Source organism: Hipposideros armiger, unplaced genomic scaffold (genome assembly GCF_001890085.2).
Source record: "Hipposideros armiger isolate ML-2016 unplaced genomic scaffold, ASM189008v1 scaffold_659, whole genome shotgun sequence".
NCBI lineage: Eukaryota > Metazoa > Chordata > Mammalia > Chiroptera > Hipposideridae > Hipposideros > Hipposideros armiger.
In genome coordinates, this window is record NW_017732009.1 from 316,942 (window position 1) to 329,988 (window position 13,047).

Genomic DNA, 13,047 nt, shown 5'->3' on the forward strand with positions numbered 1-13,047 from the left:
CATTTTCCCTATAACATCTTATAATGGGATAGGGGTGGATAACGCATTGGAACAATCTCCAGCCTTAGTAGTTGTTTTATATCAGCAGTTACTCCTCAGGAGGGAATGGACTTGCCACAGTTCTAAAGGCCTCAAGTTTCAGCCATCACACAGTCCTTTCTAAGCAAGCTATCAGACTTATCTAGTTGAGAATGGAGGCTCAGATTTTACCCTGAAAATACAACAATGTGTAGATTCTGGAGGCAGACAGCCCTGGGCTCAAATCCTGGATCTGCCACTGTATTAGGCAAGACAGCTTTGGTGATGCTGTGGTAACAAATTAACCCCCAAATCTTAGTGATTTGATGAAAAATAGGCTTATTTCTCACTGAAGCTACAAATCCAACATGGGAGGTTCTACTCTACATAATCACTCAGACATCTAGGCTAACAGAGGCGCTACTGTTTTTTAGCTGGATCCTTCCAGATCATTCAGGCAGAGGAAAAGAGAGCTGGAGAGTTACATGCTAGATCTTAACTGATTCAGTACAGAGATGGCAGACATAACTTCTATTTACAGCCCATAGACCAAATTAACTGCATTGTCTGGCCGAACTACAAAAGGCCTGGATAATGTGGGGGAGCACATAAATCTGATAAGCAGTTAATATCTTGTCTTTGGCCAAGTTACTTGACCACTGTATAAGAGGTCTGACAATTATGTTCATAAACTCATCATAGAAAAAGTGCTATATACCCCATTGCTGAATATCACTACTGTCACCTTTGAAGTACTCCCCTTGGGAAGGTATACACTGGTGCCAGCACCTAGTTCACCCTTCAAAGCAATTTTGGAACTCTTTTCCTGAAATGGCCATTAGAGCTGTCATCATATTACACTGGATGTTCTGGATGTCATCAAATGTCTTCCTTTCAATATTTCCTTTATCTTCTGGTAAAGAAAGAAGTCATTGGGGGCCAGATCAGGTGAGTACAAAGGGTGTTCCAATACAGTTATTTGTTTACTAGCTAAAAACTCCCTTACAGTCAGCACCATGTGAGTTGGTGCATTGTCGTGATGCAAGAGCCATGAATTGTTGGCAAAAAGTTCAGGTCATTTTCATCTAACTTTTTCATGCAGTCTTTTTAGCACTTCCAAATAGTAAACTTGGTTAAGTGTTTGTCCAGCTGGTACAAATTCATAATGAATAATCCCTTTGATATCAAAGGTTAGCAACATCATTTTTACTCTTTATTTGGACTGATGAAATATTTTGTTCGTGGAGAATTGGCTGACTTCCATTGTGCACTTTGATGCTTGGTTTCAGGGCCATATTGCTACACCCGTATGTCATCGCCAGTGATAGCACAGCCCAAAACATTGTCTTGCCTCTCCAAAAGGCCTTGGCAAACTTCGACTCTTCTTTGCATTTGTTTATTGGTGAGCTCCTTCAGGGCCATTTTTGCACACATGTTTCTCATGCCAAGACTTTCAGTTAAGATTTTCCTAAGTGTTTCTCTATCAATATTGACTTGGTCTGCTATGGTTCTCACAGTCAGCCAATGACTTTGATGCACAATTTGATGAATTTTAGCAATGTTTTTATCAGTTCTTCTCTTTACCTGCTGCCCTGACCTCTCTTCATCAGTGACATGTTCTTTCCCCTCAGAAAAACATTTAACCCATTTGTATACTGCATTTTCTTCATGGCATTATCCCCATAAACTTGGACTAACATGTCCCTGATTTCACTTCCACTCTTGCCAAGTTTAACAAAAATTTAATATTTGTTCACTGCTCTAATTCAAGCTAATAAATTCTTGTGACACACACAAAAACATGCAACAACAATAATGAATGCCACTCAGCAAGACACCGCCATACATTGACAAGAACACAGCTGTGAGACACTGATATACCAAGGTTATGAAACCTTACCAAGCTGCTTGTGCAGTGCTGCCAATGTAAGTGCACAATCCAAGTTCACTAATGTAATTGGCAGAACTCATACCTCAGTTTTTTCTACATGTAAAATAAAGTATATAATAGTAACTACGTTGGAGCTAATATAAGGGATTAAATGGGTTAATACATAAAAAGCATGCAGTACAGAGCCCAGGACATACCTATCATTTCCCTGCTCTCCAGCACAGTGAATTTGTGATGGTGCCAGATGTAAGACATTCTGAAAACAAAGTTTCAACTGGCAAGAGAATGTTCACCTCTTCTCAGGAAGAGGCTAAAATTTCACACATGCTGGTGCCAGTTAGACCATATTAAAAGGATCTAGGAGACTATATGGTCATAGACAAGTAAGCAAGTCACAGTGATAGGCATTCTCAATAAGTAGGTTGTTGTAGCATTTCTTATTTTCAGTTGGACTGTATGACAGAATGAGGAGAACAACAGTTTGTGTGTCAGATAAATCTGGATTTGAATTCTGGCTCTGTTGCCTATATAGTTGTGAGATCTTGGACAAGTCCATGAAAAGGTCTTTACAAGAAACTTGCCTGAATTTCATTTGAAGGGTGCTAGGTTAGCATGGATAGGAGGTTATTAATTCTCTAGTAGAGGCATAGAAAGGGCATATATGGAGGCCATGGAAGCACCCAGCTAGGGTTTTAGCCTACTGTCTCATGTGAATTGTTTGTTACTAAGAGGCTATCACCAGAGACATGGTAGCTTACCCAAAGCATCTGTAACTGGAAATGCCAGAGGTGAATCAAGCCCAAATACCTTTGGTGAGTAGAGTCAAACACTGGGTATTTAGATGCCAAATACAAAAGATCAGAGAGAGGATTGCATTTGGAATGAAGTCAAATTTTTAGAAGGAGAAAGGCTGAAAGGAATACAAATTTGAAAACAGGTGAAAAAATGTCAGCACAATTCCATAATATCATTCTCCTCATCTATAAACTAGGGACAATATTAACTACCTAGCAGAGTGATCAGGAAAATTCAATGGAAATAGCAAATGTAAAATATTTGTAGAATCACCAGCTGATAACAAAAAATAAATGGTCATTCTGTTGTCCTAAAAAGTAGGTCAAAACTGTCTCTAGAAACACAATTGTATAAATAGCCATTAGCTGCTCCCACTGACTGATGCAAAATGCTGGGAGCCTATATAATGGAAAAAATTGGATTCTAACAATGGCCAATACCATAAGCAGAATACAACACTGTGAGGTTCTCTAACACCATCGAGGATTTTTCCATCTCTAACTCTGGGCAAAATCAGTACACTCTCTGAACCTTTCTTCCTGGATGTCCTCTGCTTCTCTCATTTTTACCCATTTCCTTTAGTAAAGCAATATTTCCCAATGATGCTGATGATAAATCAGTCTCTGAGATAGCCAAATATGGTTCCCAAAGTTCACAGAGAAAGGAGGTTTTACTGAAAGGAAAAAAATACTCAATTCCAAATAATGCTGCTCATTTCCTAAGGAATTATCAGTGGTAGTGTTATTATTAGATATTAACAGAAAGAATAAGAGAATGTCACTTGAATAAGTAGATTGCAAGTTCATGTACTTGGAAGAAGTTCCATTTTACATATATCTTGGAAGTTTTAAGTACATACAGATATCTGCTAACCCAATACTGTATTTTGAAGATAAGGAAACCAAACCAAAAGACACTCAGAAATAGAGTTTGTAGTTCCCTGTTCATCTCTATACTCATAGCACGATGCAGTTTCCACTGCCTCCATCCTTTGCATTGTACTATGAAATACAATAGATTACTTTTAGGGTTGCAGTCATCTTGTGAGCTTCCTTGGCAAGCTGGGTAAGAAAGCTTTATTATGACTTTGGCTTTTTATTTAATTTCACAATGATTAAAGTTGAAATTTGTTACAGGATGTCTACAGCAGCCAATCAGAACAATCACTAATTCTTTCCAAGATCTCACTGAATTTCCATGGCTCCTGCTGGAACTGTATTTAAATATTCAAGGTTGAAAGAGAAAATGACACATCTCAATTTAATAAGAAATTGGATTCATACCAACAATGTGTGTGTGTATGATAACATGCCTTTATTAATTTGAAAGGAAAAGACATTTTTTTCTAATTAATTATGTGAGGACATAACCATTTCCACCTTGTCTTGAGAGTCTAAATGCCTTAAGTGAATCCCCTTCTTAAAGTTAATTCTAGTGTTGGCAATAATAGAGGAATAAAAGACCCAAATGATACCCAAGACTGATATGGTTATGAACTGAAATGTGGTCCTCTTTAAAGCAAAGAATGCCAAAAATTCCCAAATACTAGGAGTAACTTCTAAAACTGCTTACATTGTGTTACACTGCATCATTTACATAAATAATTATATACACAATACTAATAAGAAGTTGGATTAAACTTTTTTAGTTTAATGTAAAAATTTATTTGACCAAAATGTAGAAAAAGTGACACTATTACATATGATACACTTGCCAGAATTTAAATGAAAAGTGTGGATTCTATTCAACTGAACAATTTGCTAGTGTATCTCCTGGGTTGTGTGATCCATAATAAATTTGAGTGAGGGCAGAGGAGTTGCATAAGTGAGAAGCAGTGTGATTTTTATTCAGATTTGTAACCTAGCCCCCATACTGCTGGAGAATATAGAATGTTTCAGCTCTGAGATGTTAACTGAGAAAACAAGAAAGAATATAACAAGACCAAAATGTGGAGCACTCTCTACATAATACTCCATATCAAGTTTAATCAGGAGTTTCCTGATCTTTTATTAACTTGGTCCTAAAGAAGTAATTAAAGTCCTAGATATGTAAATCTTCAATTTACTATTCCCTAAAGTACAGTAAGTCCCCGTCTTACGAACGAGTTCCATTCCGGGAGAACGTTCATAAGTCGGATTCATTAAAAAATCTGACAAAGTGAGTCTTATACACTTTTCACACAAATATACAACTTAAAACCAATGGCTGAATGACTCATGTTATAAGACCAAGCAACGTCTACCGTCTTTTTGCCTCAGTCTAATCTCTCAATTATTTTCACTTTTGTTTCCATGGTTATTGCTTTGCACTTCTTAGCAGTCCTCTCCACATCACTACTGCTTTTCCTCTTGCTTCCAGACATCCTGGGCTCTGGTTGAGCACTGTACTACTGTACACTATCACACTGTACAGTCGGCACACAGCAGCACAACTGTGACAATGTCCAGCAGACATTCATGATTTGTTCACATCTAGGAATGTTCATAATGCAAGGTCCGCTCATACCTGTGAAAGTTTGCAACTCGAATGTTGGTAAGTGGGGGACTTACTGTACAGGGGAAATAAAGTTAAGCCAGTTACTTTATCTCTGCTGCCAAAGAGGCCCCTTCTGCCCAATATTTATTAACAGAAAAATGTTCTTTTTCAACTATTGATGGTGAGCAATCTTTCTGATATAGCTCCCATGAACAGGACTAAATTCTACCATATTCACTCCTGCTGAGTGGATGGCCTCATATCAGAGTATTATGATGATTTCCCAAGCACTTTCATGATTACTGCTCAGAAGATGTTTGTTCTGCATGGCAGAGTGTGAAAAAGAGCCAGAATGATTAGGTTAATCTATCTGTGGTTTATGACTTTCCACAATAGCTCCCTCCTTTTTGCTCTGGATGGAAAATCCCCACCCATTTTAATGTGATGATCCCTGGCTTCCTGTGTGTCCAACGGTGGATCAGAGGTTCTATTCTTCAACCTTTTAAATTAACCAGTGACTAGATATTAGAGTTCATGTTTTGAAAGTGTGGAGTTGTCTAATCTTCCAGGAAACAAGTCTTAAGAGACTATGTTCAATAGGAAACAGCTTGCCTACCTTAGATATAAATGCAATTTAAGGATAAAGATAAAGCTGAAAAAGCTGGTACCATTTGAAAAAAAGGGAAGTAATTAAATTTAACTGGTGGTCAAAGCTTCTCTGGTACAAAATATTTGGTCACACATTCATAATTTGCTTGACATTTCCAGAAAAGTGCAGATGCAGTAACAAAAGAATATTCTTAAAAGGGAAGAGGAAGACATTGAGGTCTAGAGCTTCTGTTGGAACAAGACTCTTCTGTTTTGGTTATATACAGTTAAGTTCATTTTGTGTCTGATCCAGTATCTGATGTAAGCCCACATTCTTTTCTTCGGCCTAGGCAAGATTCTCTTCCAGGTCATCAGTTGTCTTTTTCAGTTTTGTAACCATTCTCTCTGCAAATTCAGTATGAGTCTCAGCTACTTTTTGTTTGTCAGAAAAAAGTTTAATTTCTTCTTCATATTTATATTTCTGTTCAGAATACTTTTCAGAGTCAGCCTATAGCAACTTCAGGTTGTTAGTGACATTCTTGAGTTTTTCTTCCATGTCACCACATTTTAGTTCAGACACCTCAGCATGCTCCTCGGCCCTCTCCAGCTTGTCCAGGATGACCAACTTACAAGCTACCTCTTTGTGTTTGCAGTCGGCCTCTGCAATGTGCTTGGCCTCTTTGAGCTGCAACTCATGGAACTCCATCTTCTCATCTTTCATGGCCCAGTTTTCTATCAACTTCGTTCCTCTCTTGCTCTCATCAGCAGCCTTTTCTGCTTCCTCCAGCTTCTGCAGGGCTGTCGCCAGTCATTCCTGAGCCCTGTCTAACTCTTCCTCAAAAAGCTGGGGTCTGGTCAGGTAGCAAAGTCACCATCTCCAAAGGTGAGGTCCTAGTATGTGCTTAATTCATGATTGCTAAGTCAAACTGAATATTGGACTCACCCTGCCTGCATCCTGATTTAGCTACTCCACGGCATTTACCTGTACTTCCGTGGGTTGGTTATCTGTTATAATCTAACAGTGCATCTGTTAATTAGCTTGTCCACATGGCTTATCTCAAAAGTAAGGAAAATACAGATAAAACATATACCAAAAATCAGGAGCAATTTCTTTTAATGACAGTATCCAGTTATCCCAGGTACTGCTGCCTTCATTTTGCCTTTGAGGGTTGAGTAGAAAAACAATAAAATCTCTCCTTTCTATAACACCTTTACATTACTGAGGATTTTTCATTACCCCTCACAGATTATTTATTATACACACAATTTCAAAACACAGAGGGGTGTCAAATTAGGAAACCCTTATTTCACCACCCTTTGTATGAGAGAGGTAGGAGTGTGGAAAAAAGGATTTGTCACTCACAGCTTCAAGCTGTTGGGATACATCTGGGACTTGAAGTGACCCAGAACAAAACTAACCCACCAAAGAATTTCTTTATGATCACTCTTTTTCCTTTATTTAGGTCAACAGACAAAGCCTGACATACCAATTCCCCAGCTGCTCACAGTGCCAAAGTAATTTCAACACCAAAACCCACTCAGCCCTGGAGAATGAAAAAACAGCACATTCACTTGCGGCTGTTTGATTAAAGCTCAAGTGCTGCATCTTAGAAAGCTCCTGCCCTTTAAAAAGCTCCACTCCCTCAGGCCATGTGTGCCTTTGATTACATACCCTCCAGAAAAGCCTGAGATTGCCTCTGCTGCTTCATCAAAGGCTAGAGAAAAAGGGTGAGGAATTTCTACCCAAGTTGTACTAACACATCACCTCAAACAATTCAGCAGAATTGGAGAAGTGACCTTTGCATACTCAGAATATTTTAGTAGAATGCATGTACAGTTTGGTTGTTGAGACATTTATAAACATAAATTAAAATATATGATGAGGATTTTCCTTATGTAAGGGATATATCACTTGCAATATGAATCACAAAAGCAGAACTTCAGAATAACAGGGTTGTCTGATATTTCAGTAGGAACTTTTCACAATTAATAGTGTTTGTGTATTAAAACAGTCTTAAGTTTACAGAAAAATTGACTAGAATTCTACAGTGTTCCTATACCTCCTTCTCAACCCCTCCTCTCACCCACACAGTTTCCCATATTATTAACATCTTGCACTAGTATGGTTCATTGTTACAATGGATGAGCCAATATTGAGACATTATTATCCTAAAGTCCATAACTTACATTAGGGTTCACTCTTTTTGTTGTACATTCTATGGATTTTGATAAATGTAGGACTTTTAGATGGCCAACAGGCATATGAAAAAATGTTCAACCTCACTAATCATTAGACAAATGAAAATAAAAACCACAATGAGATCCCACCTCACTCCTTTCAGAATGACTATGATCAATAAATCAACAAACAACAAGTGCTGGCGAGGCTGTGGAGAAAAGGGAACCCTGGTGCACTGTTGTTGGGACTGCAGATTGGTGCCGCCATTATGGAAGGAAATCAGTAGGGAGATATCTCAAAAAACTGGAAATGGAACTACCGTATGATCCAGCAATTCCACTCTTGGGTATCTATCCAGAGAAACCCAAGACGCTTATTTGAAAAAATATATGTACCCCTATGTTTATTGCAGTGCTATTCACAATAGCCAAGACTTGGAAACAACCGAAATGCCCATCGGTAGATGACTGGATTAAGAAACTGTGGTACATTTATACAATGGAGTATTACTCTGCTATAAAGAAGAATGAAATCATACCATTTGGGAAGATATCGATATACCTAGAGACTATTATGTTAAGTGAAATAAGTCAGTCGGAGAAAGACAAATACCATATGATTTCACTTATATGTGTAATCTAAAAAACTGAATGAACGAGCAAAGTAAACAGAAGTGGTCTCAGAGATATAGAGGAACAACTGATGGCTGCTAGTTGGGAGGAGCTGGGAATGAGGGAGAATGGGAAGGGGTTAGACAGCATAAATACGTAACTACAATATTGCCACAGGGACATGAAAAACATTTGAGGAATATAATTAATAATGTTTAAATATTTTGTAGGGTGTCAGGTGGTCACATGTCTTGCTAGGGAGACCGCATCATGCATGTGGTAGAGGCTTGATCACTGCACTGTACACCTGAAGCTGATGTTGTATAATAGTGTTTGTCAACTATAATTGAATATATCTATATAGTCACAGAATGTGGAGTTAAGTGTGGGAGTGGAGGGAAGAGAATTTTAGTAGATATGTATGATATGGGGTGGGAGGTGGAGCAGCAGATTGGGGGAGGAGGTTTTTCACTTTGAGGGGTAAAGAGTATAACTATTGTACTGTGTTGCACAGCTGAAACTAATTCTAAAAAATGTGTATTTCACAATAAAAAATAATTAAAAAAACCGAAAAATTATAGTGGAGATACAAGATGGTGGAGAAAACACTGTGCATGCTTCTCCCCATGAACACATTAAAATTACAACTAAATCATAGAACAGTCAACTTGGAGAACCATCTGAAGTCTGACTGGACAGAAGTTTTATTACTAAGAATATAAAGAAGAAGCCACGTCAAGACTGGTAAGAGGGGTGGAGATGTGAAATGGGCTGGCCCCAAACCTCTGTGTGGCAGTTGAGTATCAGGCGGGATAACTCCACCACAGAGGTTCCCTCTGGAGGAGCGAGGGACCCAGCCCCAACCTGGACTCCCCAGCCTGGAGTACTGGTGCTGGGAACAGGAGCCCCCACAACATCTGGCTGTGAAAAACAGTGGGGATTCTGACCATTCAGGTGGGATGAAAGGCTGCAGTAAACATAGACATTCTCTTAAATAGCCTGTACTCAGACTCTCTCACTCCCAGGCACTCACCCTGGGCTCCGACACAGGGACGGTGACTCAGGGAGCATCAGAGGCATAGAGGAGGCATACTGAGATGTGTGGCTTTCAAGCAAGGACTTGACGAACAGTTGCCATTTACCTTCTGTGGGGTCCTTTCCCATGCAGCCAGCAGGTGGGCACCATCTTTCCTGTGTTGAGCCCTTCCCCATATGCCCATGGCCAAATCTAAATCTGAACTGGACTGGTGAGCTCTGCTGGGACCCTGCCTCACCGAACTCCCCCAATGCCAGAGTCTCTTTCTTGGCGAGCAGCAGCCCCACCCACATTGCACTATTTCTTAAAAAACAATCAGAGTCGACCAGCCTCAGCCAGGTGGTGACCAGCCTCGGTGTGTTTTGAGGCTTTTGCTGAGTAGCTCCTGGCTCAGCACTGGTGCCTAAACAGAATCTACATTAATCTGGTGACCACTATTCTACCCACGCTAGTAACTCCCTGCTTCACCCAACTTGCATAACACATGAGGCTTTATCAGTGGCTGAACCTTAAGGAAGCTGACAAGTAGCAGCAGGCCTTGGTGTGTCGTGGATTTTTGCAGAGCTACTCCAGGTCCGATACTGGTGGCAACCATCCTCGGTTTGCAACATGGCTTCTCCCATGTGCCTCCAACTTTAGCACAGTCAGCGAACAACTATGAATCACTTTGTAGCTCTTACCAGGTAGTCCCCAGCCAGTCACAGCCAGTAGGTGACCTAGGCCTGCACTGGAGGCCCCAGAACCAATATATTTGGAGGTTGGCTTCAGACCACAGCAGGTCACCGCCCAGTTAGCCCCACAAGTGACATACAAAAAGGGCTGTCCCAACAGGCACCAGAACCCACTGGGGCAAATCCCACTCCATGTGGTAAGCCAGCCCCCCATCCCAAACAGCAGCCTATAAGCTGTGGATGTGGCCAAACCCCACAGTCAATCAGCTTAAGGACCAGTGCCACCCATTGATGTGCCAATAGCAATCAAGGCTTAACTATAACAGAAGGGCACACACAACCCACACAAGGGACACTTCTAGAGCACCCGGAGAAGGTGACCAGGGAGACTGTGCCAATGGGCCCCACAAGGCACCTGTTACATAAGGCCACCCAGCCAAGACTGGGAGATATAGCAGATCTACCTAATACATAGAAACAAACACAGACAGGCAGCAAAAATTAAGAAACAAAGAAATACATCCCAAAGGAAAGAAGAAGAGAAAACTCCAGAAAAATAACTAAACAAAATAGAGGCAAGCAACTTACCAGAGACAGGGTTCAAAACAATGGTTATAAGGATGCTCAAGGAATTTAGTGAGAACTTCAACAGAGAAATGGCAATCATAAATTAGGACATATAAATCATAAAAAAGAACCAGTCAGAAGAAAAGAAAATAATAACTAAAATGAATAATACACTGGAAGGACTCACCAGCAGACTAGATGAAGCAGAGGACCGAATCAGTGATTTGGAAGACAATGTAGCAGAAAACACCCAATTGGAACAGCAAAAAGAAAAAAAATCCAGAAAATTAAGAGACTTTAAGAGACTTCTAGGACAACATCAAGTTTAACAACATTCACATTATAGGGATACCATAAGGAAAAGAGAGAAAGCAAGGGATTGAGAACCTATTTGAAGAAATAATGACTGAAAACTTTCCTAACCTGGTGAAGGAAACAGACATACAAATTCAGAAAGTGCAGAATCCCAAACAATATGAACCCAAAGAGGCCCACACCAAGACGCATTATAATTAAAATGGCAAAAGTTAAAGACAGAGAGAATCCTAAAGGCAGCACGAGAAAGGCAACTAGTAACTGATAAGGGAGCCCCCATAAGATTGTTAGCTGATTTCTCAACAGAAACTTTGCAGACCAGAAGAGATTGGCACAAAATATTCAACATGATGAAAAGGAAGCACCCACAACCGAAGGTACTCTACCCAGCAAGGTTATCATGTAAAATAGAAAAGCAGATAAAGAGCTTACCAGACAAGAAAATGCTAAAGGATTTCATCACCAAACCAGTATTACAAAAATTGTTAGAGGAACTTCAAGATGGAAAGAAAAAAGAGATCAAAATTATGAATAATTTTATAGCAATAATATGTAGCAATAGCTACATATCTAGCAACAATTACTTTCAGTGTAAATGGATTAAATGCTCCAATCAAAAGACAGGAGGGCTGAATTAATAAGAAAACAGAACCCTTACATATGCTGCTTACAAGAGACTCACTTCAGATTGAAAGACACACATGGACAGAAAGTAAAGGGGTAGAAAAAGTTATTTCATGAAAATGGAATAAAAAAAAAGCTGGAGTAGCAATAATTATATCAGACAAAATAGACTTTAAAGCAAAGGCTAAAACAAAAGACAAAAAATGATCCAGTAATCCCATTTCTGGGTATTTATCTGAAGATACCAACAATGCTCCTTCAAGGGGACCCGTGCATCCATATGTTCATTGCAGCATCATTTACAATGGCCAAGATGTGGAGGCAGCCTGAGTGTCCATCGATGGAAGAATACATAAAGAGGTGATGGTACATATACAATGGAATATTGCTTGGCCATGGAAGCAAATGGGTTCTTGCCATCTGTGGTGGCATGGATGGACCTGGAAGGTACTGTGCTGAGTGGGGTGTCAGACAGAGAAATACAGATGCAATGAGATTTTGCTTATATGTGGAATATAAAAAAACAAAATAAACAAAAAAGCAGAAACAAACACATAGATACAGAAAACATGTTGATGGTTGCCAGGTGGGAGGGGGTTGGGGATGTGGGTGAAAAAAATGGGAAAGGATTAAAAAGTACAAATTGGTAGTTACAGAATAGTAATGGGGATGTAGGGTATAGCATAAGAAATATAGACAATATTGGGTTGTCAGAAAAGTCATGACGTATTTTTTCTATGTTTTTCGTTGCAAAAATGTGTCATGACTTTTCCGACAACCGAATAATATTATAATAACTATGTATGGTGTCATATGAGTAGTAGATGTGTGGGGGTGATAGATGGGAGGGGGTTGGGGACAGGGTGAAAAAGGTGAAGGGATTAAGAAATACAAATTGGTAGTTACAAAATAGTCATGGGAGGAAACTCAGCTTCTGCTTGACAGCAGTGGAAGAGAAAAACCCAATTTTACATCAACCTTAGGACAACAATGAGTACAGGATCAAAGGTGTTCGCATCTGATGGGGAACATCTTGAAATAATCTTCTCACAAAGCTTCTCTCTGGTCACAATGGGCATTTCTCCTCCTGGCACATCCTGTCCTGTAAATTGTCTACCATGGCACTGGGGACTGTGACTTCATAGCTACTCCTTCACAGTGTTCTAGCAAAAAAAAGTGATTATAGAATGTGATTTAGTGTGTATATGCTGTCTGTGCCTAAGACCTTTATTCCCCATTTTAAAAATTCCCATCCTACCTTGTAATATTTACAAGAA

General features: G+C 39.6%; 1 pseudogene; it reads right to left on the minus strand.

Annotated features, from left to right (window-relative positions):
• Positions 1–6,044: 6,044 nt before the first annotated feature.
• Positions 6,045–6,721, minus strand: LOC109372701 (tropomyosin alpha-4 chain pseudogene; annotated as a pseudogene).
• Between the last annotated feature and the right edge of the window lie 6,326 nt (positions 6,722–13,047).